The 27918-nt window shown below is 30.9% G+C and overlaps 1 pseudogene across 1 annotated transcript; it reads left to right on the forward strand.

The window, feature by feature from the left end:
* Nucleotides 1–3979: 3979 nt before the first annotated feature.
* Nucleotides 3980–27869, forward strand: LOC143235607 (nuclear transcription factor Y subunit gamma-like; annotated as a pseudogene). The gene is made up of 6 exons (XR_013019338.1): nt 3980–4237; nt 6461–6596; nt 7935–7989; nt 9724–9912; nt 14353–14493; nt 27329–27869. The product of XR_013019338.1 is annotated as a nuclear transcription factor Y subunit gamma-like (transcript).
* The last annotated feature ends 49 nt before the right edge of the window (nt 27870–27918 follow it).

Below are 27918 nucleotides of genomic sequence, written 5' to 3' on the forward strand. Positions count from 1 at the left end.
ACATTGTCGTATGGTCTTCAGAAACACAAAAATGTAGTAACTACATAACATCCAATCACAAAATTTTGATCATAATTCCATGCCTTTTCAACAAATTTTACCTATACTTTCATTAATCTGATTTTCTATGTGCAAATTTTGTGAAGATACACACTGCATCAGAAGTTACAGTACAAATACTTAATGTGTACAGGTGTGTGTACAAACTGAGTGTGTTATACTGAGCCCACTGTGAAAGGGTAAATGGCACACATTATTTTCTCTTTCTTTGCTGAGCAGTGTCTTCTTTTCATTATTGATCTATTAGTACTGTAAGAGCAACTTTAAAAGCATGATTTGTTTGAGTAGTGTATGTGTGATAGTTTTAGCTCTGTTGAGCACAGTTTCTGTTAACAGTAAAAAATTCCTCCTGATTTAGTCAGTTATGAAGCCATAAAAAGTTATTCCAACTCTGCTCATTTTGATTCAGGTGGGTTAATGGAGATGAGAGGGATAAAATATTCCTTTAGTTCTTTCAACACAAGCTTGGCCAATTTTACCATTTGTACCATTTAAAATTTGTATAGATTTAATACATTTAACTTTCAGTATAGTGTATATATGATCACAAAATAGGAGCAGTCTTTCAGTTAACATTACAAGTCTTTCACATACAAAAGAAAATCACTTTTAATGAAGTATTTTTAATAAATTAAAAAATAAAATTTCCCCATTAAAATATTGAGCATTTATTTTGAATAACCCGTAATACAAAGTATACTTTTCATGCTAAATTTAGAAATGCTTTTCCTAATTTCAAAATATCTCGGATCTTCCTTTGTATGATCCTCAAAACCTTTAAATAGAATTTCAAACGTTATTATTTTATAATTTATATTCTACCAGTTATTTTCTCTACCACAACATATATATGTGTATATAAACCGAAAGAAATTTTATATGACAATTTCTAAGTACAGAATTTGGTAAGGCTTAACAAATTACTGCAACCAGCATTGAATTACAAAGTTCATAACTAGAAAAGGTAACTGTTGTGTGTTTTAAGAAAAATAACTGAAATTCAAGAACTTATTTGTAATTCATAATCATGTGTATACATATAATGTATTACAAACAAACTTTAAACTGCATTTTACAAAATACTGGTCCAATAGAATATAGCCAATACAGGTCATTTTGTAAAGGACAGTTTTATACTATTGGATACAGTAACATGAGTGCATGTGCACCTGGCCATTCAAATTCTGAAATGTTACACTGTTGAAAGGGCAGTAAATAAAAATAAAACATTTTTTGTACATGTAAAATGTTATGAAATTTAAGCTATTTGGTTTTTTTAGACAAAACATTTGTTGTAGTAGTTTGTGTTATAATTAGTAGTGATTTTAGAATGAAGAAACATAATTTATATCTCTTTCCTGTTTTTTTATTGTAGTTGCAAGTTCAGTAGAATTAAGCAAATTTATAGAAATTTACAATAGTAAGTATAACTGGTGCTTTAGTTTTGTTTTTCTAAAAAATGTTTGATAATTTTCTAGAGGATATTAAGAGGTTACAGAAATTTTGCAGGTGAAATGGGATAATTTTCTGATGAATCAAAATTACTTCACATATTAGATAGGTAATATTCAAAAATAAAAAATCTTGTACTTTGTGCACAAATACTTTGTAATGTTTACTCATAATCTACAACATTTTGTGAAGAAACATGTACATTTTAAAAAGTTAGTGTAATTGCTTTATGGTTACTTTCAGGAATACAGGTTGGGTAGAATCCACCAACCTGTATTAAAAGGATTAACTAAAATTTAAAGAAGTGCTGTGAAAAATGTTTGCTTTTATATAGTTACAAAGGCTTGTGGACTTGGGACTTTCTGCTATTAAAATAATGATATATCAGTTTAACTCAGTAATGGTGACAAGCTTCAGACTTAGTGATGTCAGTTTATTCTTGTTAATTTCTTTTAATGAAAACCAGTGGATAAAATTGTTTAAAACTTGAAGTGAAGTTTCATAAGACATGTAGTTTGAGAAAAAATAAAATATTTATTTTTAAGTTTTCTTCTACTGTTACCAAACATTTATTTAATCTAGTTACTTGTTCTTGGTTTCTCAATAGTTCACCTGTAAAGTTTTTTCATACTGTTTTTTCTTATGGTACAGTTTTCATATTTCACTTACATAATTTCTATAACCTTGTAGAAGGATATCAAGGTTTTTCTTAAAGATAAATGCACTTTATTTGCTGTTTTCTCTACAAAATCACTAATTCTAGCTATTATCAATTTAATGTGCCATGAAATTTAAGAAAATTAATAAATGGAAATATATCTGTACCTTTTATCCCTTTGTTGAATAATCTTAAAATGTTTTCTTTGGATTATGTATCTTTTTACCTTTTCAATAATAGTTTGTTTTTAAGGTTTACTTTCCTTTTGTTTTCTTCACCCTTGATTACTTTTATTGACATAAGTCGGCAGGTACTCACAGATAAAGTAACATTAACATCGGCAAAGATGAATTAGCCCCTGACAGAATGGCGGTTTTCACTTGCTAACTTTTTTAATACCTATTGATCGAGGCAAAGAATAATAATGTATCTCAGAATGGCTGGTATGGGTATTAACACTTTCATTGATTAGGAGAAAATGTTTTTTGCCTTTCTAAGTCATCTTCAGGCTAAGAAAGAATTTGCAAGTGACCGTTGCTGGACATGTATTAGGGACAAGAGTATAAAAAACAACTAAAATTAAACATATATAAAGGAACACCTTTATACCTATACTAATTAATAACCTAACATCTAACTACAACTCCCCCTATAATCCTGTACCCATTGATACTCTCATCCCTAAGACGTGTCCAGCAATGGTCACTTGCAAACACTTTCTTAACCTGAAGATGAATTGTTCTTTCCTTATCAATAAAAGTGTTAATAGCCATACCAGCCGTTCTGAGATACATTTTTATTTCAAATGGGTTTCTTGTCATCAAGAAGAGGCAACGGATAATTGTAAAAAAAAATTATACCTTTCAAATGTGAATTTTAAAATACAAATAATGAATAATTAACAAAAATATAAAAGTAAATCCAAAATGCAATTTAACAGTCTATTAACTAATATGTATAAGAAAAAAATAACCACGCACTAGAGACCCCACCTTCAACAGTAGACTAAGCTTTTCTTTGCCTCGTTTATAAATGGATATATGTGTCTACATTTATTATTAATATGATGATGTGCCAACATAGAATCTACTCTTTCTATCACTTGTAAACATGGCATTCAAGTTAAAGCTGTTGCTTATCTACACAGCTTCTACTGTAGAAGTAGGCATGTCTTATCTTGAAACTGAAGAGTTTTGATATTTTCATCCCAGACCATTTGATCTGTTTTTATTCAGACTTAAATGTACTAGTGGATCAGAGTTAGCCAAATAGCTTGTCTAAATTTGAAGAAAACATTTTTTAAAACTATAACATTTAGACATAATAAATAAAAACTTTTGTCACCTAAAAAAAATCTAATTTATTTCTAATCATTAGAACCACGTTTCGTGGATAATATATACTAGATTGAAAAATGAACTGTAACTGTACCGGTATTCTTTGGTTTTCTTACCAAATGTGGTAAGTTTAAGAAGAATGAGTTCAGTGATGAATATTGTAGGTATGGTGCTGAAATAATTCCTGAAGTTATGTTCTATAAAATGAGGTAGAAATTAGCAATTGAGTGAAAAGTTATTGACAGGTAGTAGAAGTGGTCACAGTGGATGTAGAACATTGTACATTATATCCTTGTACATAAGTGTCATAGTAACTTTGTTCTTCTTACAGTAGGTAGGTTTTATTTATTTTATGAAATTGTAGACAGAGAGGAAGAGGAAAATGTCTAAGACAGTGTTTGTAATCTTCATAAAATGAGTAATTGTTATTCAAACAATTAATTAAACTGTTTTACAATATTTTATATTTAAATTCCAGAAAAATGACATTGCCATGGCAATCACAAAGTATGATCAGTTTGACTTTTTGATTGACATTGTACCTCGAGATGAGTTGAAACCCACCAAACGACAAGATGATAGTGTAAGAACTACAGCAGCCATGCACCCAGATCAGGTGCAGTACTACTTTCAACTAGCTCAGCAACACCAAGCAGCCTTGCAACAACAGAACAATACTGTTGCCACACCCCAACAGCAGACAGTGACACAGCAAGCTGCCACACCACAGGTATGTTTCAGTAGGTCTTAGATTGTATTACAGTTTATAGTCATGGTGATGGATTGTGTTGATAAAGTAAACTAAATTTACTTGGTAACAAACTACTGCACAACAGGTACAATTTGCAGTTATGCTGTTAGAATGTGTTGATCAAATTAGAGTTAACTTAATGATAAACTGCCATATTATGGGTATTTTTCTTGAGCTAGATTTATTTTGGTTTCAGTTTTATATCTTTTACTCTTCAAAAAATTTCAAAAACATGCTGGATTGCTTAAAATGTCTTATGAGTGTATATTTTACTGAAGAAATTGTTTTGGTATGATACTTGATGACTAGTATCTATAAAAACAAAAATTAATGGTGCAGATTCTTTTACTGATGAATCAAAAAGTTTTTGAAGTTATGAGAAAGCTGTTCTTTATTTTTCAAGTTTCTATCCTTTGATGGAGTAGTAATATTTACTATAATTTCAAAGTAACTAGGTTATCTTCATTAAAATTGGCAAGCTTTTAGTAAACATCACGTCTGTTGTATGCAAAAAAAGCAACAAAGAAGACATTTTTTTTTAATGACTCATTTTTACAAATGACTTGACGAGATATTTATGTAGTCAGTTGTAGTAAAAAGTAGTTTTGATGTTAAGAGAAAAATACTTTATCCTACTTATTTTCATTTACCTAAATTCTAGAAACTGCTAAATGAATATTAAAAAGTTTTTCTTATTTTATACAATCTAACACTAACTGCAGCAGAATTATCTGAAATGACTGTTGAAAAGCATAAGATAAAATTAAAACTGGCCTTTTAATATTACATTTTAAAATTTAAATATACAATGTAGAATATGAAATATTGCCAAGCATGTAAAGTAGAATGCTCTAAAACTACTACTACTTTATTTTTTTCTGGCTTTCTAACTTATCTATGAATGATTAAAATAATTCCCATACCTGGTCAAGCATAGTTCCCTTCATTGAAAAGCAATGAAAACAATGGCAAATTATTCAAACCAGTTATTTCAACAGCTCCAGATTTCACTGTAGCCAGTAAAACGAAATATTGGTAATAAATGATCCAATAATAAATAACAGAGAATTATTGACATTTATGGAAAGTGATAGGAAGGTGTGGAATGTGAGCTTGACTTTCTGGTTTTGTATTCTAGTAAAGAAAGAAGATTGGAGGCTATAAATTTATTTTACGTTTTAGCAATATTTATACTATAAGTGTGTGATTTTATCGAATTTACAGTTGGTAGAATTAAATCTGAAGTGAGTAATTTGGAGCGAATAAGTGTCATGTGATGCATAGAGAAATAAATTGAAAATTTATTTAAATGTTCCCTTTTGACAGTAAGACTTGTATAATATTAAGAATTGAATCATAAACTATGTTTGGAGTCAAGTGTATTAACATACAACAATAATGAAGTTGTTTAACTTTTGCATGTAAATTTGTTAAAAATTTGTGATACGGATACTTTGCACCTCTCCTCCAAGGTTTGTGAATTTTTTTGACATAAAATGATTGGTCATCTTGATGAAATATTATCAGCTGGATATTTTGTTTCATTTAATCCTGTTTTTAATTCTGTTGACTTGTGTTGAATTCACTTAATATTAAATTTCTCTAATCTTCCAGTTATGTGATGGGTGGCATAACTTGCTATTGTACAGTGTTTCCACCTGTAGAATATGTACAGAACTACTTTTATTTAAAAATACACGTAACACAATGATGTTTATTTTTCTGTTAATTGTAAACATAGTACAATTAAGACAACCCTTTAGGTCGTAGGTGAAACAGTTTTACATATTTTTTGCAATATACATACATGTATTTATATTTGGCACAAGTCTTAGCAGCTACGTAGCCAACTGTTCTTTTGCTTTTTTATTGCTTCTTGAAAAGATATATAATTTTCATACTAAGATTGCTGATATAAATGATATGTAAATGTTTAATTGATTGTGGTATGAACAAGTTGCTCAACTACAGTAGAGAAAACTGTTAGTTTTGTTGTTAAAATATGCAAATCACGTGAATATAAATGGTATTTTAGCTTTATACTGTCATAGAAAATTAGTAGTTGAATATTTTGCAATTTGTATACAGATTTGCTTGGCCATGTGACAAGTTTATTGTTAGTTTTTTGCACAGTGCACTAATATTTTGTTTCTTTTCTTTTATAGTCTTGTTTGTACAAACAGTACTTAAATATCTTTTTAGATACAAATTGTACAAACCAGTAGTGGCATTCAGACTATGGCCTCAACAACTCCAACTCTAACAGTACAAACTGCAACTCCTACTTTTCAGTTCCTTCAGTTCTTCAAGTTCAGACAGTAAGTGATACAAATGGCAAGTGGGTTTAAGTAAATGTGTCATTGGCATTGATTTCATGAGTGGTACAATTGTTTTGGAATGTGTTATTTCAGTTAATCATTATTTTGAACCATTGCTTAATTCAACATATGTAAATAAGCTATGGGTAAGGACATGATAGCTTGCTTAAAAAGTGTCAAAATATGAATGTTTTTATGGTGGAGATAAATTAATTTGTTTTAAGATAATGTGAATTTGAAAATTTGACAAATAAAATATAAGAGGAAATATTAGAATGTATAGTTATTCGTGTTAGGAAAATGTAGACTTTATTCATTTATGTTTCTGCAATATCCACAGAAACTTAAAGGATAATAAGATTTGATATGTATTTTAAAAATTTGAAGACAAGTAAAAAACATTGATTTTTAGTATTGAAAAACCTTTTTATTACAAAAAACAGGTAAAAATATTAAAGAAGTCAAAAAATTAACTTAAAAGTAATAAAAAGATGAGCAAAATGTCAGTATTTGAATGTGGACATATAAAAAAAATCACTTATTAAAAGAACAAACTTCTCTGTTGTTTATGACTTCTCTTTGCCTGTTATCTCTATTGCTGATGACATTTTCAATGACTTGCTGGAGAAACACAGTCTATTTCTGGATGAAGGCAGCTCTAATCTCTCAGACAGGTGTAGGAGCAGGTTGTCAGTTCCTAACTGGTTTCCCTACCAAATCTCACACATGCTGATTTGGGTTTTAGTTCAGCAACCTAGCAGATCAGTCCAGTATCTATTCTTTCATCCTTAAAATTCTGCATGTTCTTTATGGTGTAATGATACAAATAATGGGAAGCAGGATCTTACCCATGTAATGTCTTGCTGTTTGTTATCCTCCATCCATCTCATAGAGGTCTGTATTAACCTATGAGGAAATGTTACCCCAGACCATGATTGAGGCATTCATGAAGGTATCATATTGGACAGTATTACAGGCCAAAATCACTCTCATTCATATATCCAAACCCTCATGTGCTGATCACTTGGAGAGGCACTAAACTTGCTCTCATCTGTGAACAGTACAGGGTCTCATTGCTGAATGGCCCAGATGACATGTTGTTGGGCAAACATCATCCAGGATGTTCAGTAACTTGGGGGTAGTGCAGGGATTGTAACTGATATCCTGGACCTAATCCCAGCCTCATGGATCTGGTTTATGTTTTGAAAAATTGATTACATTATTGGGATAGGGTGTTTATATATATAGTGCTTAGGTAGAGGGTACATTAAAATTGGAAGAGAAATTTGCAAATTAGAATTTGCCTAAGGCAGCCAAGAGGGGTATAAAAGTCTGAAGGAAGAATTCTGAATGTGTAGATGGGCAAAGAGTGAAAACCCTGGAGATGAAGAAATAGCTGTATTGTCAGTGGAGGTAAGTATTATTGAAAAAACATTCAGTTTAGGAAAATGTTAACTTTCAATTAATTAGTTTCTAATGATTCATACACAGTTTTGAAAAGCTAGTACCAACATATCTATAAACTTAGCATTATTTCAGCTGTAAATATCTTTTTTTCAATCAACCAAAACTATCCTTCCCAGTATTTGAGTCGTTTATAAGAAAGACATATTACATAAGGAATCATTGGTGCATAACCTTGCAAGCCTTAGATAGGATTAGTGTAATCTTTTAAAATAACCTTTCTAAATTGAATAATAATTAATAACGTAAAATATCCAAGTTTAAACACATCTCATTATCTTTTAATTTTTGTGAGTAGTGTACTTCTGTTGTAAAACCATGCTATCAATAAAAATGTTTTCTCCAATTTGTGGTGGAAAATGAGCAGCCAACTGCAAATTTAAAATTGAATTTGAAGTTTTTTAGACTACTGAATAATGAACATGGTCTTACCAGGATAGTTGTTCATATAACATGGAATTTGGCTTAATAGTAGGATGGTTATTCATACAAGCTGTGAATTGTTTTTTCATCAGAATGGTTATTATACAACCTGTAAATTGGCTTTTCAACAGAATAGTTATTCACACAATACAGAGATTGGCTTTTCAACAGAATAGCTATTCACACAACACAGAGATTGACTTTTTAATAGAATATTTATTCACACAACAGCTAAACTGCCTTTGAATCCTCAAATTACAGAATTATTTTTATACCATTCACCACCACTTGATAAACTGAATTGATATAGTATTGAACAGTTATGACTAAATTATTGTGATACAATATTTAGTATAAGTGTTAACTGAATTGATACAGTATTTGGGTTAGCTGTTGGTTATTTTATGGTGTTTCAGCAAGTACCTCTGCATCTGATGATAATAGATTTGTGACTAGATATTAATTGCTAAGTAGTTTATCCTAAGGTTTTATCACAATGTTTTCATGAGGATTTTCAGTATTTTGATAACTTCTGTGTTTGGTTGACAGATTGTTTTCATCTATCATTTTCTTATGTGGTTCATATCCTATTATTTTGTAATATTCCAGTTTATAATAAGGTTTTTCTTCTCTGGCATGTTAAACTATTCCAGATAGATAATAAGTCAGTATTGCTGAGTGTTGTTTATCTACTCTACCTTTAAGTTTTGATCTTTTATTGTTCTTTTTTTTGTTTTTCCAGTGTATTGAAATTCATGGGGAATACATGTGGCTGTTCCTTTGTTGTTGTCTTTTTTAATTCTTTAAATTTATCAAGTGTTTCAAGTATCCATTGTAAAGAAACATATTAATGTGTGTTTTCTTTTAAATGATTAGTTTCTTTGATATTTTTCTTTTCTGGACATTAAGCAATTTGTGACACATGTTTCTACATTTTTAAAGTGATTTGATTTATAGCCGAGATATTTACCCATATCTCTGGGCTTTATGTAAGCTACTCTGGTATATGAGTTATATATCTTGGTAAACATGACATTAACAAATGGTAATGCATCTTTTTCTATTTCCATTGTGAACTATATTACAGGATGTTTCCTGTTTAATGGTTCATAATTTCTTGAAGCTTCTCTGTAATATATATGATTGTATTGTGAATGTATCACCAACATATTTGAGCCAAATCTTGAAGCACAGAACAACTAGATGTGAGCACTGGTGATAGGATTGAGCTTGTCAGAAAAATAAGGGGTTTATTTGTAGATGTTTGTGTTTTCTTATTCATTTTCACACTCAGCTACAGTTTATATATTTGTTTCCAAGTCAGCAGCTTCATCACCTCAAGTTCTTCAACTTCCACAAACACTGCAGCAAGGGCAACTTAACCAGACTGGAGGGGTTCAACTGGTTCAGCAAGTCATCAACAGTAATGGAGAGATCCAGCAAATTCCAGTAAGATTTTACATTTTTGTCTATAGTTTTAAAAATATGGTGCCAAACTCATGTGGAAGAATTAAAGTTTGATTACAGTTTTACATGAACAGACAAAATTCATAATTTTTGATAAATTATTTTTCTGAAGATTTGTCTGTGAGTATACCTACTCAGTGACTTAGACTCTGACTAATCTGAGTTCAAGGTGGTTTTTCTGTTAAACAGAAGTGAGAATTCTCAATAGCTGTTGCTCTAATTAGATTTCATATAGGTTGAGAGATGGATTTATGAGCTAAAACTGTGTGCGTGTAAAAACTTGTAGCCATTCTAAGAGCTGTCATGCTTTAGTTAATAAAAATATTTTTTCCATCTTACAGTTTTCACATTTTGTGTGTATAAATTCTAGAACCTCCTGAAGGGATATCAAAATATTTTCAGTAAAAGTTTGTATCTTACCAGTTATTTACTATAGCATAGCACTAACTGTAGTGGAATCAGTAGTGTAGGGATAAAATTGAAAGTTGAAAAATACAAAATAAATTTAAGTTGCTTTTATAGTAATGCAGGATTTATTTATCACAACAAGCAGCTCTATGTAAATAAAAGATCAAGTTACTAGTACACAAAGTAAAATTACTATCACACTTGACACACCCAAAAGCAAAGTGTGTGTGTGTGTGTGTGCTGTTACAAGTAATTTTTTTTTATTTAATTTTTCTTACCTAATTTAACTGTCTCAATACAGGCTTCAATGATTTGATCAACTACAAGATCTCTTTGTATTCATTTAAAGTCTTTTTTTCGATTTAATACCTGTAACTTTCATTGTAGAATGTATATCTTCAGAAAATTTGGCAGTCTTTTAATTAATACAATAAATCTTTCACATACTAAAAGAAAAGTATATTTTTAATGAAATAAAGATTTGTCCATGAATATATTAAGTATTTGTTTTGAATAGTCTATGTGAAAAGTAATTTTTGTGTTAAAATTAAAAATACTTTGTCTCAAAAATTTCACATTTTCTTTGTGTAATCCCTAGAACCTCTTCCTAAATGCATTTTAAATGTTTTTTTTTTGTTTTTCAGTGAAACTTTATAGTTTTTGTTATTTTTTTACCCTATCTCAAAAGAGAATAAGTCATCTTGACCAACCTTGTAACTAACCATGAAAAGAAAAAATATTTTTTTTTCTTTCTAGAATGACTTCAGATTGTAACATGAAACTTCATTTGTTTATCCCAAGTAGCTCCAAGTTTGTAACAGTATACATCTATTTATAATTAAATGTTGTTTCAATGCCCTTTGAACCATGTCTATCTACTATCCATGCCATAATAAGTTATAAATCACTCGGGGAACATGCAGTTTACTTTAAGTTAACAAATTCCATTATCCATGAGCTACTTACATGTGTGCCTCATGAAACATTATTATATTTTGTTATTCATTTTACCTATTCTAATCTTAGCTAACCTAAAAGGATCTGTATTTTTACATTTTAGTTAATTTTATAATTATATATAAAGAATGCACATCAAAATAAGAAAATACTTAACCAAGGTTTTTTCTTGCTGTCAACTGTTAGAGAGTTAACCCTAATTTTGCTAGTTATAGTAATGCACTTAATTTTATTCAGTTAAGTAATGCACCAAAGAATATAGACCAATAACATGCAAAAAGTTGACAAATTCTCTTGTCTCAAAATTTTTTTGGTTTTCTAACTGCGATAAGAGCCATTACAGATTCATCTAAACCAGTTGTTAACTTTTCCACAGGAATAACGTTGATATTCTGGGTGAAACTGATATTTAACTGTTCAAAACATAATGTTATACAATACATCATTTGATAGATGAAAACCTTGACTTTCTGTTGGTTATAGGTGATGTATAATTAAACATAAGAAAAAACTATTATTATGGAAGAGAGGATGTGACTGACTGGTGGGTGTGGCAGGAAGGGTCTGATTTTCTATTTAGTAGCTCAAACTAAACAATAGTGAAGACTATAGAAAATGTGCCTTGTCTGAGCAGTGATAATCTTATAGACAGTAATTTACATTTAACTTCATAAATTTTTTAGGGTTGGTGGATAAAATAAAGATGACAAGCTGAGAGAAAATGTGTCACAAGTGCCTAACTAAGGGGAAATTCGGGATTTTTTTCATTGCATTGTAGAAGTAAGAACTTAAAACATATATGCTCTTAAAATATGGATTATTAGCTAAGATTTTATACTTTCTAATTGGTATAATATTAGTAAGACACTGAAATCTATAAGTATTTTTTAGGATAACGATTCCCAGACTTTTTCATTACTGATTACATTGAAGATATTCTAAATATACATGACACTGTTTGTTCAAAAATGTTTTTCAACTGGCCCATTCAGCTTTATATTTCTTGTATATTTTTGTTTAGTCAGAGTCTGCCGTGACTCTAACTGGGGTTTCAACCCAAGGTTTGAGAACCACTGATATAGGATATAGTGTATAACCTTTTCCAAAGTGTTGAGTTTAATGTTAGGGAAATGTTCTGAAAAAATAATATGCAATTAAATTAGTAATTTTATAATTAATGAAAAGAAAAACAAACATAAATTGCATATTTATTTCTAACTTGTATATCTACTATTTTCATAAAAATGTTTGTAGTTTTTAAATGAGTGTTAAAAATATACTTCAGTTAATAATTTAAAATAATATTTTATCAAGTTTAATTCATATGACCAGTCAAATTGGTTTTTTATTAAAATATTTTCACTTAATACCTAGATTTACCTTTTAATTTTAATTCTAATTTGACTAAAAAATAAATGCTTAGTAGCAAGGTTTAGATTGTTTATGAATAATTAAAATAAGTAAATAAAAAAATCAAAGTTAAACAGTTTAACACAAACACAGTGGAAGTTAGTATTATTAAACACTCTCAGAAAGCGTTAATACAATGTGTCTTTAAACATATTTAAAGCAGGAACATTTGCCTATCTGTAATAGTGAAGATTTTGATCTTTTTCAAAGTAATCACATTTTCATTGTCTTCTGCAGTCATGCAGCTTCTTCATGAGTTTAGAGTGTGATTCTTAGCTTTATAATAATGTTCATACTGGTCTCTGGTAACACTTTAAAACTTATAAAAACTGAGGTAACATATCAAAACCTGACAAGTATATGTCAAATACTTGTTCCTTTTCATTGCTTATTTGAAGGGCTTCTATTCCTCATTTCAATGCTTTTTACAGAATTTTGTTAGTTCCGGTTAATTTATTTTGTATCTGAGAAACAAACATTTGAATTAACTTGACCAGTGACTAATCATCTTTTGACAAGAAATATGAAGTCCAGTTACTCGATTCTCCATTTTCCACTCAGTTAAACAGGTTTTGAAGAATCTATAATTCATCAGTAATTGTGCTTAAGACATGTTTTTAGAGTTGGGCTTGTCTGGAGTTATGTATGAAGAGTGAAATGTACAAGCTGTTATTACATAATATATAAAAACCTATCAAATGACTGAGATAATGATGAGTCTTGCAATATGACTTTTGTGACACATGTTTTATTAAATTTTACTGTGGTTTCAACATAATAATGTGGATCATATCGATCTACTATTAAATGCTTAAGCCATTTAGGAAGTTCATCTGTTCATTATATGTGTGTACATACAAACTGTCATTTGTAGCTAAGGTTTGTTTGTATGACAGCTGTATCATTGCAGTTTAGTTTTCTGAGTATTTATCTGGTTTAAATAACACAAGAATTTGTGATGTTTTAAGCTTTTTGGTTAAGTTTCATATTTAAGCAGTGAAATGTTTCATGTTAGTAGTTTTTCATTACTGAAGCTTGTGAAGAAAAAGTAGAAGATATGAGCTTGCTTTATGGAGAGTTGAGATGTGTTAAATAGTGGTCACCATTGCAGACCTTAAACAGTTGGGTTTTCTAGGCCCCATGTGTTTCTAATTTAATATGAGGCTTTTGTCAGATTATGTGATGACTAAGATACATTTTCAGTTTTATTTCTATTGTATTATTTTTTGTTTTAAAGTTTTCTATGAAAATATTTTTAGGAATAAGGGGAAGCAGGAACCCTATTGAAAACTTGTTTCAGTAAAGCATTTTCATGCATTATAAACAACTTTTCTATCATAGTTTAATGTCATAAAAGTCAATATATATTGATTATTATTTTTGAACTATAGGATAATTAATGTTTTATGTCATAAGCTTACAAATAGAAGTATACTAGTATATTTTACATTGAATTTGCAGTAAGTTATTGATAGTACACGTGTTTTTGTTGCCTGTTCATTTTCATTGAACTGATTGAAGATAATTAATTTTTTGTAATTTGTAGTTTTTTTATCTTCTGTAATACCTTACTATGAAACAGTTTTAGTTCCCTTGTGAATCAGTTTACAATAAATTATAGTTATCTTGTTGGTTTAATTTCTGTAGATCCAGCTTACTCAGACTCAACTCCAGTTAATTCGAATGCAAATGCAAGGACAGGCTGCAAATAGTCAGCCAGTGATTATTCAGACATCTCCTTTGGCTCAGGGAGCAACTGCTCAAACTGTTCAACAGGCTGCACCTCAGGTAAGATATTTGGTATTTTTATATATTTTTTAAAGACTTCACAAATAAAATTATTTTTCTTTGCTTAAATTTGGAGAATGAAATAAAGCAGATACAGTTTCTCACGGAATTCCTGAAATCCAAAAAACAAAAACTGTTTATATGTGATCACATATAGAAGACTGTTTCACAGTCACCACCCCAGTCAGTTCATATATCTCATTTCCTCAATCTCAGTTTTTTGACTAGGAAAACATTAATGCAGATGTCTTGCTTTTTCATCCAGAAGGGATTAGAGGGGCTTGCTGGTCTCCAAACTCATTCAAGATGTTACATCAATTGTGGTGGTTCCCAATCTTTGTACTTTCGTTATTGCCATAAGTGTTAGAGGAAAGAAAATATGCAATGTTTGTATGTACTATGAACAACATTTCTTATCCTAGAGCCTGGACACTGTTGTCCCTAGTTCCATCTCAGATGTATGGTTCTGCACACTGTTCCACTGTTGTGGTGGGAGTGCAGACAGATCTTTCTGTGTCTTCATCAGAATCTTTTTTTCTTCTCCCTTCCTCTCCCCCCTCATGTCAAGAGTCTTTTGCCTTCTGTGAATACATGAGTTGACAGATCTATGCCTACTCATGTCTTTGTTCCTATTATTGGTTCCAGTAACTGTTCACATCCATCTCCTTTGGCTCCAAGAGGTAGAACTTTTATTATTTGGCCATGACATCAGTCATTGGAGTCTCCTTCTTCAGATATCTGCCCAGTTGTCCTAGAACAGGTGCATGGAAGTCTATAGACTCCTTTCTACTAAAGACTGCCATCATGGTTACAAACAAAAAGGGTTCTTTGCCCAGTTCTCCTCCTCCTAAATGAAATTGGCCAATTTAATACAGTAGAACTGTCGAAGGTTCTATTCTAATTTGGATGGCAGTAAGACCTTGATTGATTTTTTTTTTTTACCATTTTTCCTTACAAGAAACACTTCTTCAGCCTGTTGATACTGTTACAGTGTGATAAAGGAGTTTACGGAGGTGTGACATGGCTGGTTGATCAGTGTATATCCACTGTGTCCATGCCACTCAGTACACTCTTGGAGGCGGTAGCCACTTGTATTTCCTTGGGTTATACTATGACTGCTTGTACTTTTTGCCTATCACTGGGAAATACTTATGATCAATCAGACCTTGAAGATCTTACTTACCAGCTGCCATCTGTGTTCATCTTGGAACACTATAATAAATACAATTCCATCTGGGTAGGTGCTGATATTGATGGGAGAGGTCATTCTGTGAGGAATATACTCATAGGTAACAACCTTTATCACTTTCATACTGGTTCATTTGCCTATTTTTTACAGCTATTAATCTATCTGTTCAACTTTACTATTTTCTCATTTTTGTTGGAGGATTGACAGTGACCCACAGAACAGTGATCATTTTCATGTCATTTTGAGGGAGATTTGTTGTGTTCAGTGCAACCAGCTCATGTAGTGTTAGTATGAAAGTCAGCAGGCTGATTGGCTCTCCTTCACTTCTCACTTGGAATTTGATCCTGCTGTCATTAATCTTCCATGGAAGCTATAACTGTATGATTCAAGCAGCTACTCATTCTTTCCTCTAAACCTCAGTGTTTCCCATGGCATCCTCATTCATGGTAGTCTCCTGCCTGCCAACAGACACAAAATCTTAGACATTGGCTTAGGATATCTTTTGCAGATATCTCACTACCTTCAACCATGTTGCTTTCTGGTAGACCTGTACCTTTTGATGATTGGTGAGATGTTAAAGCCAGAAGGAATCCTGGATTAAATTCACCACTAGCATCTCTTCTACCAATAGTTTCACAGTCATCTGGAAAAAGATTGAAAATGTCAGTTGGAAGTATATTTTCCATCCCGTTTTCATCATGCTGTCCAATAGTGAAGAAGTTGCTGATGTACAGAGCATTGCCTATGCTCTTGGGAGGGCTTTTCCCCTTTTCAACACTTCTATCTCTTCTCCTGACTTGTTGGTCATCAAGTCCTGGATGGAGAGATAGCCCTTTTTCTGTCAGACCAATCATATATATGATTATAATTGCCTATTTACATTGGTGGAACTTAAGCTAGCTCTTCATTGGTCTGGCAATACATAAGTTGGGCATGATAATATTCATTATGAAATGCTATCTCATCTTTCCTCTGTCACTGTTGCTCTTCTTCTGGTTGTTTTAGCCAAATTTGAAATGAGAATGTGTTTCTTGATGTTGGTCATTTGTCCATTTTATTTGTAACTTTTACTTGACAGGAGATTCAAAGTCTGTGTGGATTTGATCTTATCCTGTTCTTTCATACATTAACTTGGAATTGTTTAGGGCTATGTCTTGAGTGCCAACCTTTTCATTATAAAGATTAATGCTATTACTAAGTAACTTCCTCCTACTTTTGCAAACAGCCTCTATGTCAAAGACCTTCCACATTTGTTGTTGGTATCAAACATAAGGTTTAATGAGCAGCAGCTTCAGACTACCTTCACTTAATTGTTAGGTTGATCACATCATCCAGTTTCACCTTTGCTTCCTCTAAAACTATTTGCATTAATTTTTGCTGCCAGTGGGGTTTATACCCTGATTCTGAGCTCCATCTCAGTGGTGGTGTTCCTCCCATTGTTCCTGAAATGAAGTTCTTGGGGCTTCTGTTTGACTGCAAGCTGACTTGTATTTCTTACATTAAGCAGCTTTGTGTTTAACTGTATATGGGCACTGAACATCCCCCACGTCCTATCTTCCAGATTTTGGGGAGTGGGTAGATGTTCTATAGTAAAGATCTGTCATGTTCTCACATACTTCAAGCTGCACTCTCTGATATGTGGGTCTGCAAAGGCCTCTTTGTACCCTATACATCAACTGCTGCTTTGACTATGCTGCACTGAGTCTCATGAATTTTCTTTTCATCTCGGACGTTTGCAAATTTCCTTGCTTTATGTTGTCAAGCTTCCCACCTGGGGTTGTGTCGTCTTTCCTTGATGGATTGTGTTCTTATAGACAATCTGCCATTTCTCCTTTTGGCTTGTGTATTTAAGCTCACTTGGCTGAATTGGGTGTAATATTGGATGATGATGTTGAGTCTGGTGATCAGCCTATTCACTATGGCTCATTACCATCCCCACCCATGAACTTTCTTTGAGTCATCTGAAGGAAGATGGATATCCCCAATTGGAAGTAGTGTCTTATTTTTGCCAAACATCTTTTGAACCAGTCTCCTGTTTCTGATTTTATGGGTGGTTTGAGGTCAAATGACACTGTTGGAATTGTCATATTTTGTAGTAACTTGGTGGTTGCTCACAAGATTCCCTCTGCTGTTTCTGTGTTTGCTATAAAGTTGTGTGCTATTTTGCTTGTCTTGGATCACATAGAAGCTAAGCAGTACACTAACTGTACTATTTGCACAGACTCTCTTAGCTCTATATTGGCTTTGAAATTGCTTAATGTCAGTTCCCTCCCTGTTCTCTTATCTCAGACATTTAGAAATGACTGGATCAGTTTTTTTTTTTTTCTGTTATCCATTTCTATCCAATTTTTCTGGATCCATGGCTACATCATGCAGTCAGTTTGGGGTGAGCAACATCATATCAAGCTTTTCGAGATCAAACCTGCTGTTGTTGTTTGACCATCTATTTTCCATAAGTATTGATTGGAAGAAGTTGTGGCTAAGCATATCTTTTTAACTCATAATTTACTTTTATGTGGGACTGAAATGCCAGTGTGTGGCCTTTGTAATGCTCAGGTTACAATTGCCCATGTTTTACTTTCATCATAGTGTTATGAATGTGAGTAGCAGCACAATTTTACACATTTATTTTCTAAAATTCAATATGGCATTGTATGAACTGTAAAACTTCTTATACAACTACAACACAAGTACAATAACTATAAACATCCATCCCGCATTGCTTGCCACTTTTATGCACTTAAAAACATAGAATAATAATACACACAAAGTAAATAATGTCCTGTAACTATCATCATTTTTCTGGATTTACAACTTTAATATGAGAGCCTTTAAACCTTACCTGAATCTTGTTGATCTGAAGACTGCAAAAGAAACTTTCAAACTGAAGATGAAATAAACAATTCTTTGTAGTAAAAAACAATTTAATGTTGTTTGATAGAATAATACATTGGTTTTCTATTGGTTATAAGCAGTACAGTATAAAACATCAATGAAAACTATTAGCAGTTTGTGAAAGAGAGGATGTAGCAAGTGTGTTTGATCTTCTAGTTTATGAATTGTAAATTTGTTATATTGTCCATGCTATGTTGTAAAGATACATTATACACTAATCTAGATATCACGCATCTTATCATTTCGTATGCCTTTCATAAAAGGAGCCTTAAAACTGTACATATTATTCCATCCAGTGTTTGATGACCAGTTCATTATTCCATCCAGTGTTTGATGACCAGTTCATTATTCCATCCAGAGTTTGATGACCAGTTCTTTTACAAAAATACATCAGCCACTCAAAATCCTTCTATTTCTGCTGCTACTTTTCTCTTTCTGTAATTGTAACACATATAGTTAAAACGAATTAAAATGTTATTCATGTTACCCTATAACACACTTTTGATTCATGTGTCATCTTCCATGTTCCAATGTTTCCAGATCCAATTTAAAGTTTTGAGTATCTTCTGCATTTTGAATTTACACTGCTTTCTTCACTTCTCATTGTTGTTTCTTTGTTTTTATTAGTTCTGGTTTATTCATATAACATTCAGATGTAGTTATTTTTCTTTTATGGCAGTTCTAATTTTTTTTCTTTCAACGATTCAATTAATCCTGTTAACTTTTACTGTTAATATTGTTGAGAATACTTGTATTTTATAATCAGCTAATTTCATCAGTTCGTTATTAAGCTAACCTTATTTTGTCTTCAATTTGCACACTTTCTGTATGTTGTAATTTTTGTTTGAGTATTCACAATTATTCATTTTGACTACTTTATTAGTGTCTTAATATGACAATCTTTTAACTGTGTTAATCTTGTTGTGTGTTTTGTAAAACAGTATGCTCACTAGCACTACTACTAAGTATAGTATTATGAGCAGTGAATTAGATAATTTCCATTGTCATATAACTGGTAAGACAAAGCTGTGAAAGTATTCAAATGATAAAAAGAAGTTTGAAAAGTATTCTACATAGAGTTAATAAGTACCTAAATATTTCCATTTCTTAATTTTCAACATTTCATTACACTGTACATTGACGATAATAGCTAGAGTTAGTGATATAGTAGAGAAAACAGAAAATAAAATATAAGCATTTACCATAAAAACTTTAAATATTCATTTAAGAGGTTTTAGAGAATATACAAATGAAATATGAAAATTGTAAGATAATAAATACTGTTTTTATATTCAAAATGAAAATCATCTTGCAGATGGAACTATTCATATTTTAAGTGCAAATAATTACATAAAAAAATATTAGAAATAATTGAAAAAATCAAAATTATATTATTTTTCTAAAACTACATGCTTTTAGAAAGTGTCTTTTAATATCTCCAACAATTTCAACCATAGTTTGATTTTTGACACAAAGTATAACGATAATGACATTAGGTGCTATGAACAATATCAAGTGGTTGTCATAGGGTTAATTAATGCTATGAACAATATCACGTGGTTGTCATAGGGTTAATTAATGCTATGAACAATATCACGTGGTTGTCATAGGGTTAATTAATGCTATGAACAATATCACGTGGTTGTCATAGGGTTAATTAATGCTATGAACAATATCACGTGGTTGTCATAGGGTTAATTAATGCTATGAACAATATCACGTGGTTGTCATAGGGTTAATTAAACCATGTTTTTGTCAGTTTCAATCAGATATTAATGCTATCTTTTGTATTATTTGATTCTAATAACGGTTCACTTACAATACTTTCTAGTGAATTTCTAATAATTTCCTATTAATCCTGTATACATTACTTTTAGTACTCTCTTTTAATTAAACAATTGTTCAAGCATTACTAATTTGTCTCACAGTTGCGTTAACAATGTAAAATACTGTGGAAGTTGAATATCTTTGATAGTTATCCATTTATCATCAGACAAAATTAAATTTTCTACTTCCACAAATACAGTACCCAATGTCACAAAATTTACATTTTATTCAGCTAAAACTTCCACCATCAGTACTACAAAGATTCTGATATATCCAAGAATATATCTACTATTAATGTGCATAATTATATTTACTAAGATTATGAAACATACTTTATGTAAACACTTCATATCCAAACAACTTGGAGGAGCACTACTATGTTGACCGATAATCTCATCATCTCACACATCATCTTCTTCTAATTTACATTCTTTGTCATCTTCAGGAGTTGTTTTGGTTTCACGTGAGTTCTCGGTTGTTATTTTTTATATGCTCATTCTGATAATCTCCTTGAGCTTCTCCAGTTAACTGCTCATTCTGATAAGGGTTATAATCCTTTACTTCCTTTAATCTGTTAATCCTTTAGCAACTGGCTGTCATAGCATTTGATAAGTTAAATTCAAAATTTTATTGAACTACTATTTTATGAACTTATGTCATAAGTTTGGAATCAAACTGTAGATTATAATTTAAACTTTAATATTATAAATGAGTTGGTTTCTTGATTTTAATATAAATATTAAAAGAACACCTAAATATAGTTTTTAGCGAGTCATATGATGGGGTTAATACAGCACTGTTTAAAATTAGATGTTTGGAATATTAAAGTACTAAGTATGTAGTTTTGTACATGCTAGAAACCCATATTAACAAGCTAGAATATAAAATAAGAACCTTGTATCATTTTATTTTGCTGATATATAGCTTATATACTGAATCAAACACAGTGGCCCTTTCACCTCTTTCCATGTTTGGAAATGGTTCCTTATATACACTTACTTCAATACACAAAATGTGAGTAACTAGTTGAAAGCTTACAGTGTCCCTCTAGTGATTGGTTTTCATCCATATTAATCTGTGAAGAGGCTACCAAATTCTTTTTAACTAAAATTTCATGAAGGTAGGTTGTGTTTTTAGTCTGTCGAAGTGTCATATATTTGTAAAATCTAAATACAGCTTAATTACGAAGCTTTATAAATTATAGTTGGATTCTATGGTATCAGTATAGTTATTTATGATTTTTTGGTTATTCAAATTTATATATAAAACCTAAAAAAAAATTGTTTGATTTCTTCCATGTGCAAAATTTTAAGTCTTAGCAACATATGTCAAGCAGGAACTGAGTTCAAAAATTATAGTAAGAAGAGATAATTATTTGCTTTACTTTTTTATTTATTGTTTCATATTTTAAGAAAAATAAGTTTAATAATTTTTTTCTAAATAGTAATAATTGATATACATACTTTATGTATTCTAATTTAAAAGTGACTGTATATTAGAAAATACTAAACTACTAAAACACAGCCAAGACAGGGGGGCTAAAGGTCAGTTTTATATTATTGGACACAGTAATATGAATATTTGTATTTACATGTTATAATATGTAGTCATTCTAGCATGAAAAAAAAACACCAACAATTTACATCTATTTCTTAATTTTTTTTTATGATATTTACAAGGTTGGTCAAGTAACTCACCCCACCTAGTTAGGATATAGAAAATAACATAAAACATAAAGTATTACTGAAGACAAATATTTGAAATGTATTTAGAAGGTTTTAGAGATTATGCGAGTAAAACATGAGATTTTGGAGATGGAGAATAGTTTCTAATCATAACATGAAATCACTTTTCACTCTTAACTAGTAACAAAACAGACTTGATATTTTCACAACCAAATCTTTTGTAAAATTATTTCATTAAAAATCTGATTTTTTGTGTACAAAAATTTGTAATCTCTATCTAAAATGTACCAAATTTTGTGAAGATTTACTGTATCAAAAGCTATAGTGCAAATACCTAACGTGCATATGTGTAGACAAACTTGCATATATTGTACAGTCTGTTGTGAAAGGGTTAAAGGACATTACACCATTAAGGGCAGTTATTTTTGTCTTTTCCTACTATGTGTAACTAAAATAAATCTTGTGTAATGAACAATCAATAAAACAAGTGGTTAATCCTTTCACATGGTAACTTTTTTAAATCTATGTGTATTTTCACAACTATGAAATAGAAATGAAAAAACACGTATATCTTTGTTCTGTTTATTTAATGTTTTTACAGTATACACAGGTAACAAAAATGGTTTCAAATACATGTACCAAACAAAATGTTGGGGAGCTTTAAATTTAAAAAAACAAAACCTTATTTTTGAACACTATATGCCGTTAAAGCAATCATGCTAGTCCTAGTAAGTTGGGTCTTAACACACTATTCCAGTAAAAGAAAACAAGATTTTTATTTTACATTTATATGTTATATATAATTATCATGTGAAAATACAACAGAATATAGATCATGGTTTATACAATGATACAGTTGCTGGATTCACATTTACAGAACACACACTTAGTTTTTTCAGTCACGTTAACTTGGTACACCCCAACATTAAGTTTACCTGTGAACAGGAAAATACTAACCAAATAGCATTTCTGAACCTCAAGATCACTAGAACTGATACACTATTCAAAACAGAAATCCACAGAAAAATCACCCATAGTGGATTATACATTCCTTGGAACTCAGCACATGAAACACAACAAAAACTCAACATGTTAAGAAACCAAATAAACACAGCCACCAAACTATGCACACCTGATAAAATTAATGATGAAATCAAGAAAATAAAACAACACTTCATCAACAAGGTTTATCAAAAAACTGTGGAAAAATTATATGCACACACCTAGACCAACAATAAATCCCAAGATACAACAAACTACACAACCTTACACTGCTGCATGCCATATGTTCCTGACATCAGCAAAAAAATAACCAACTTTTGGGAAAAAAAACAACATAAAACACAACATTCCAGTAAACACCAAATTTGTTCATACAATGTAAAAACTATACTGAAAAACAGAACACCAATTTAATATATAAAATACAATGCAACGACTGCCATGACTTCTATATTGGAGAAACAAACAGAAAAATGGAAACTAGATTCAAAGGATACAAAAAAAGAACACCACACATTTTTGAATGCTGTAAATCAAATAAACACAACATAACCACAGAAAACTCTCAGATACCAAGTAGGAAAACAAATGCAAAATCAAAGAAGCCCTACTTATACAGCCACAAAAACCAAAATTAAACCAATATAAAGGAACATCTTTATACCTATACTAATTAATAACTTAATATACAAGTTCAATGCCCCCTACAATCTTACACTAGTTTATACTCTTGTCCCTAAGACCTGTCTGACAGAGGTCACTTGCAAAACTCTTTGTTAACCTGAAGATGACCTAGGAAGGTTAAAACATTGTTCTCTGCTTATCAATAAAAGTGTTAATACCCATACCAGCCATTGTGAAATACAGGTCATGCCTTAATAAAAGACATGTTCAGATGTGTTATAATGTGTAAAAATAGAATTTTGCTTTTACTGAGATGGTGTTAGGACCTAATTTACCAAAGCAAGTGTGGTTACTTTAATGACATTTCATATGTGGATGCTTCAGTGGTAGACGCCTAATGCACTTGTTTTTTTGAAATGTCATGGGAGTGAAGGTTTAATGATGTTTTTTATGTTTAAGCAAGTGGTACATGTTACAAACGTTACTGCTTCTCTTTGTCTTAGTTAGTGCTGTGATATCGCCATGAGAATCACTTGATAGGAGGGAAGTTTCTTTAATTGTGAGTTGTTTAGGTTTGTTGTGCTATACAAAAGTGTAATTACATTTTATTAGATGTATATTATTGACAAAATCGGTGAGGTTTCTAATTATATAAATTTACTGTAAATGGAAACTTTTTAAAAGTGAAACTCACAGCCAAAAATTTGCTGATGGTAACAAAATATTAAGGAATGAAAACATTTTATTCTGAAGAACTTTCACCAGTTTTTGATAAGTAAATATTTTGATTAAAATGATTATAAGCCAAGAGAATAATATAATCCTATACTACATCCAGGAATGAGTTTAGGGTTGCTTATGCTGATGTATCATATCATACATAAACAGAGGAACTTTTGAAGAGTGCTAAAAAAACACTTCCTAAGGTCAAGGTCTTCCAGGAGTTTAAGTTGGTTCAGATCTTATGCTTAATTGTTACTATATTTTTTATATTCTTATTTACATTTACTGGGTATTTTGTGTGTGTCAAATGCTTAGATGTATGTTGAAATCCTTTTGAATTTCAAAATTTGAAGATTTAAAAGCTAAAACAAAGAACTTAATTGGGAAAGTGTGATTTTTTAAATGAAAATTTTTAGGAAAAGTTGTGAGTAGTGGTAATATAATTATTTAACATGTCAACTATATTTCAAAAAAAAAAAAATTAGTTATTGGAAAAAATATTTTATTACTTAAAAATTATAAATGATCAGTCCATTATTACTACACAGTTTAATGTGCCAAAATCTACTGTTCAAAACATAATTGCCTAGTTAAAGCTTACAGGATCAACTGCTAACCTTCCTCGTTTCGAACGCCCCACCAAAATTCCAGAGAGAACCAAGAGGAAAGTTTTTAGAGAAGTTAGTAGGAACCCTCATTTAAAATGTAATGACATACAGAAACTTGTAAGAGAAATTGGGGTTGAAGTAAGCACCTCTACAGTTACGAACATGTTATGTTCTTCTGGGTTCAAATCATGCCGTCCTCATAGAGCTCTATATTTAAAGCCTGTTCATTTAGAAGTATAATTGAGGTATGCAAGAAAGCATGTAGATAAACCCTTTACCTATTGAAAGAGTATTCTTTGGTCAGACGAGACTAAAATCGAGCTTTTCGGGCACAATGATGTTTGTTATATTTTCTGTAAGAAGGGGGAACGAAATCTTCATCCAAAGAACACCATCCCTACAGTTAAACACGTAGGTGTCTCGATCATGCTATGGGGTTCCTTTAACTCTTCTGGTGTAGGCAGCCTTCACTGCATCAACGGAATCATGAAAAAAGAAGAGTACATTGATATATTAGGCATTTATGTCAAGAATGATGCTCGGAACTTGCAGCTTGGGCGACAATGACCCTAAGTACACATCGAAATATATGCAATCCTGGTTGCAGAGTAACCATATAAGTATTCTTGAGTGGCCATTGCAGTCTCAACCCAAGTGAAAACGTTTGGCATGAGTTGAAGACCAGGGTTCATCAGCATCATCCAAAAAACTTGCAAGAGTTGGAGGCCCTCTATAAAGAAGAATGGAAGAAAATACCAGTTGAGTACTGTCAAATAATCATGGAGGGCAATGAGGAGAGATTGCGCCAAGTAATTTACTTGAAAGGCTACACAACTGACCATTAGAGTAGATGCACGAACACTTTCTGACCTTCCTATGTTTGGTTATTTGTCGTTCAATTTTCATAAAAATTTATGTAGATGTGTTAGTATAATATTTATAATATACTATACTTTCATTATCCTAATCATGATACTTGTTAAGTTATGAGGAAAAAAACTGCTCATGACACAGGGGTACAAACACTTTGTCGTAACTGTAACTATTTGTAAGTAAGTAACTTAGTTGTATTGACCAGTACTCACTTTATGAAACAGTTTACAATTCAACTTTGAAACTTATTTTTTATATTTGCAAACGCTTTGTACACACACACAGTGAATGATTATGAATGGAAGTGTTTCACTCAGTAAAGTGTTACCTTTGCTGTTCCATGCATTCTCAACAAACCTGTTTCAGTATCTGTTCCTTAATATTCTGAAATTGTAACTTTAATAAAAATCAACCCAGCTAAAGAAAAAAATATTTATAGTTTTTTTTTCTTAGAGAGAAATTAAAATATTGTAGTATGGCTAAATGAATTAAAAATACTACACCAAAATTAAAAAATGTGTACAGAGATGTTATTAACATGGAACATCTGAAACATACGTTACACAGATGTAAACAAATTATCGTGTATTTCAAGCTCTTTGTATGGTCAGTAAAATTGGAGTACTAACACTGAATACTGTACAAGTTTAGACAAAATAGTAAATTTGATGAAATATTATCATAACATTAAAACAATTCTTAAGCTGATCACATTTTACCAACTCAAAGGTTTTCCTTTACAGAACTTAATGTTGTAAAGATTTTCATAGCTTCAAAATTAAGCTGCTGAGAAAGATTGGTGGTATTCAATGCTGTGTTGACACAATGAAGATCTATTCTGATGTTAATTCATTACTTTTTTACTTGTCATTTGAATGTGTATAAAAACTTATTTGAAAATTTAATTTAAAGATTTATCCAAAAACTAATAACACTGACATAAAATAATCAATGTTGTAGTCACCTGCATATAAATATTTTTTTAAAAGCTAGATGTTATTAGGTGGTTTTTTTTTAGTAACAGAATATTTCAAATATTTGAAATGTATGCAGTTGTAGCTTTTGAAGACATGGTGTGTTGGATAGCAAATTATACTGATATAAGAATTAAGCCTGTGTAAATAAGACATTAAAATGTAATTATTTGTTAAATGGCTAATAAAAATTCTTGTAAACAAAAATCAATCTTTTACTAATGTAATTTGCAATTTTAAACATAGACAGTTGGGGTACATGTATCTCAACACCTAATAGAAATACAATTTCAAAGATAGTATGTGATAGTATAACCTTTTTCATGAGTGAAATCAAATTTACATGTTATCATCCACACTTTTAGATATCCAGTTCAGTTAGTAGTAGCAAAAGATTATTTTTTTTATTTTACTTTTATTTTTTTTGCTTTGCAGACAGTGTACCAGATTCAACAAGTAGCACAACCTGGCCAAGGAACTGCAACAACAGCTACACCTGTATTCTTGACATCAGCTGGTTCAGGAGGAGCTCCCACAGTGCAGTTACAGGCAGTAGCTCAGACTGACCATTCAGATGGTGTAGTGGATGATGCAGTTTGAGACACACTTACAGTGATGATATATCAGCAAAATGATATGTACATATTATGTATTTACTTGTACCTTAAAGTAACTTGGATAGTTTGTTTTCTCCTTGAAATAATTCAGTATTTCAACCACATAACCAAGACTTGAAAAAAAAAATCCAGAATGTCTGCAGGCTGGAACAGTACAATTTGCTAATACTGCCATTAATTCCAATGTTTCCAGTTGTAAAGGTACTTTTTTATCCATACAATATGCATGTACAGCTACTGAACCAAGTGAAATTACAGATGGAGAGGTGATTTTCAAAAATACAAAGCATATTTTGTAATTTTCTGTTTTATAAGTTAAAAGTGTATGGAGAAATAAACTTTGAAAGTACATTTTCTAACTCATCTTTAGTTTTATCTTCTAATATGTGTGTAAGGTATAATATTTTA

Source organism: Tachypleus tridentatus, chromosome 12, assembly GCF_004210375.1.
Source record: "Tachypleus tridentatus isolate NWPU-2018 chromosome 12, ASM421037v1, whole genome shotgun sequence".
NCBI classification, from domain to species: Eukaryota; Metazoa; Arthropoda; class Merostomata; order Xiphosura; family Limulidae; genus Tachypleus; species Tachypleus tridentatus.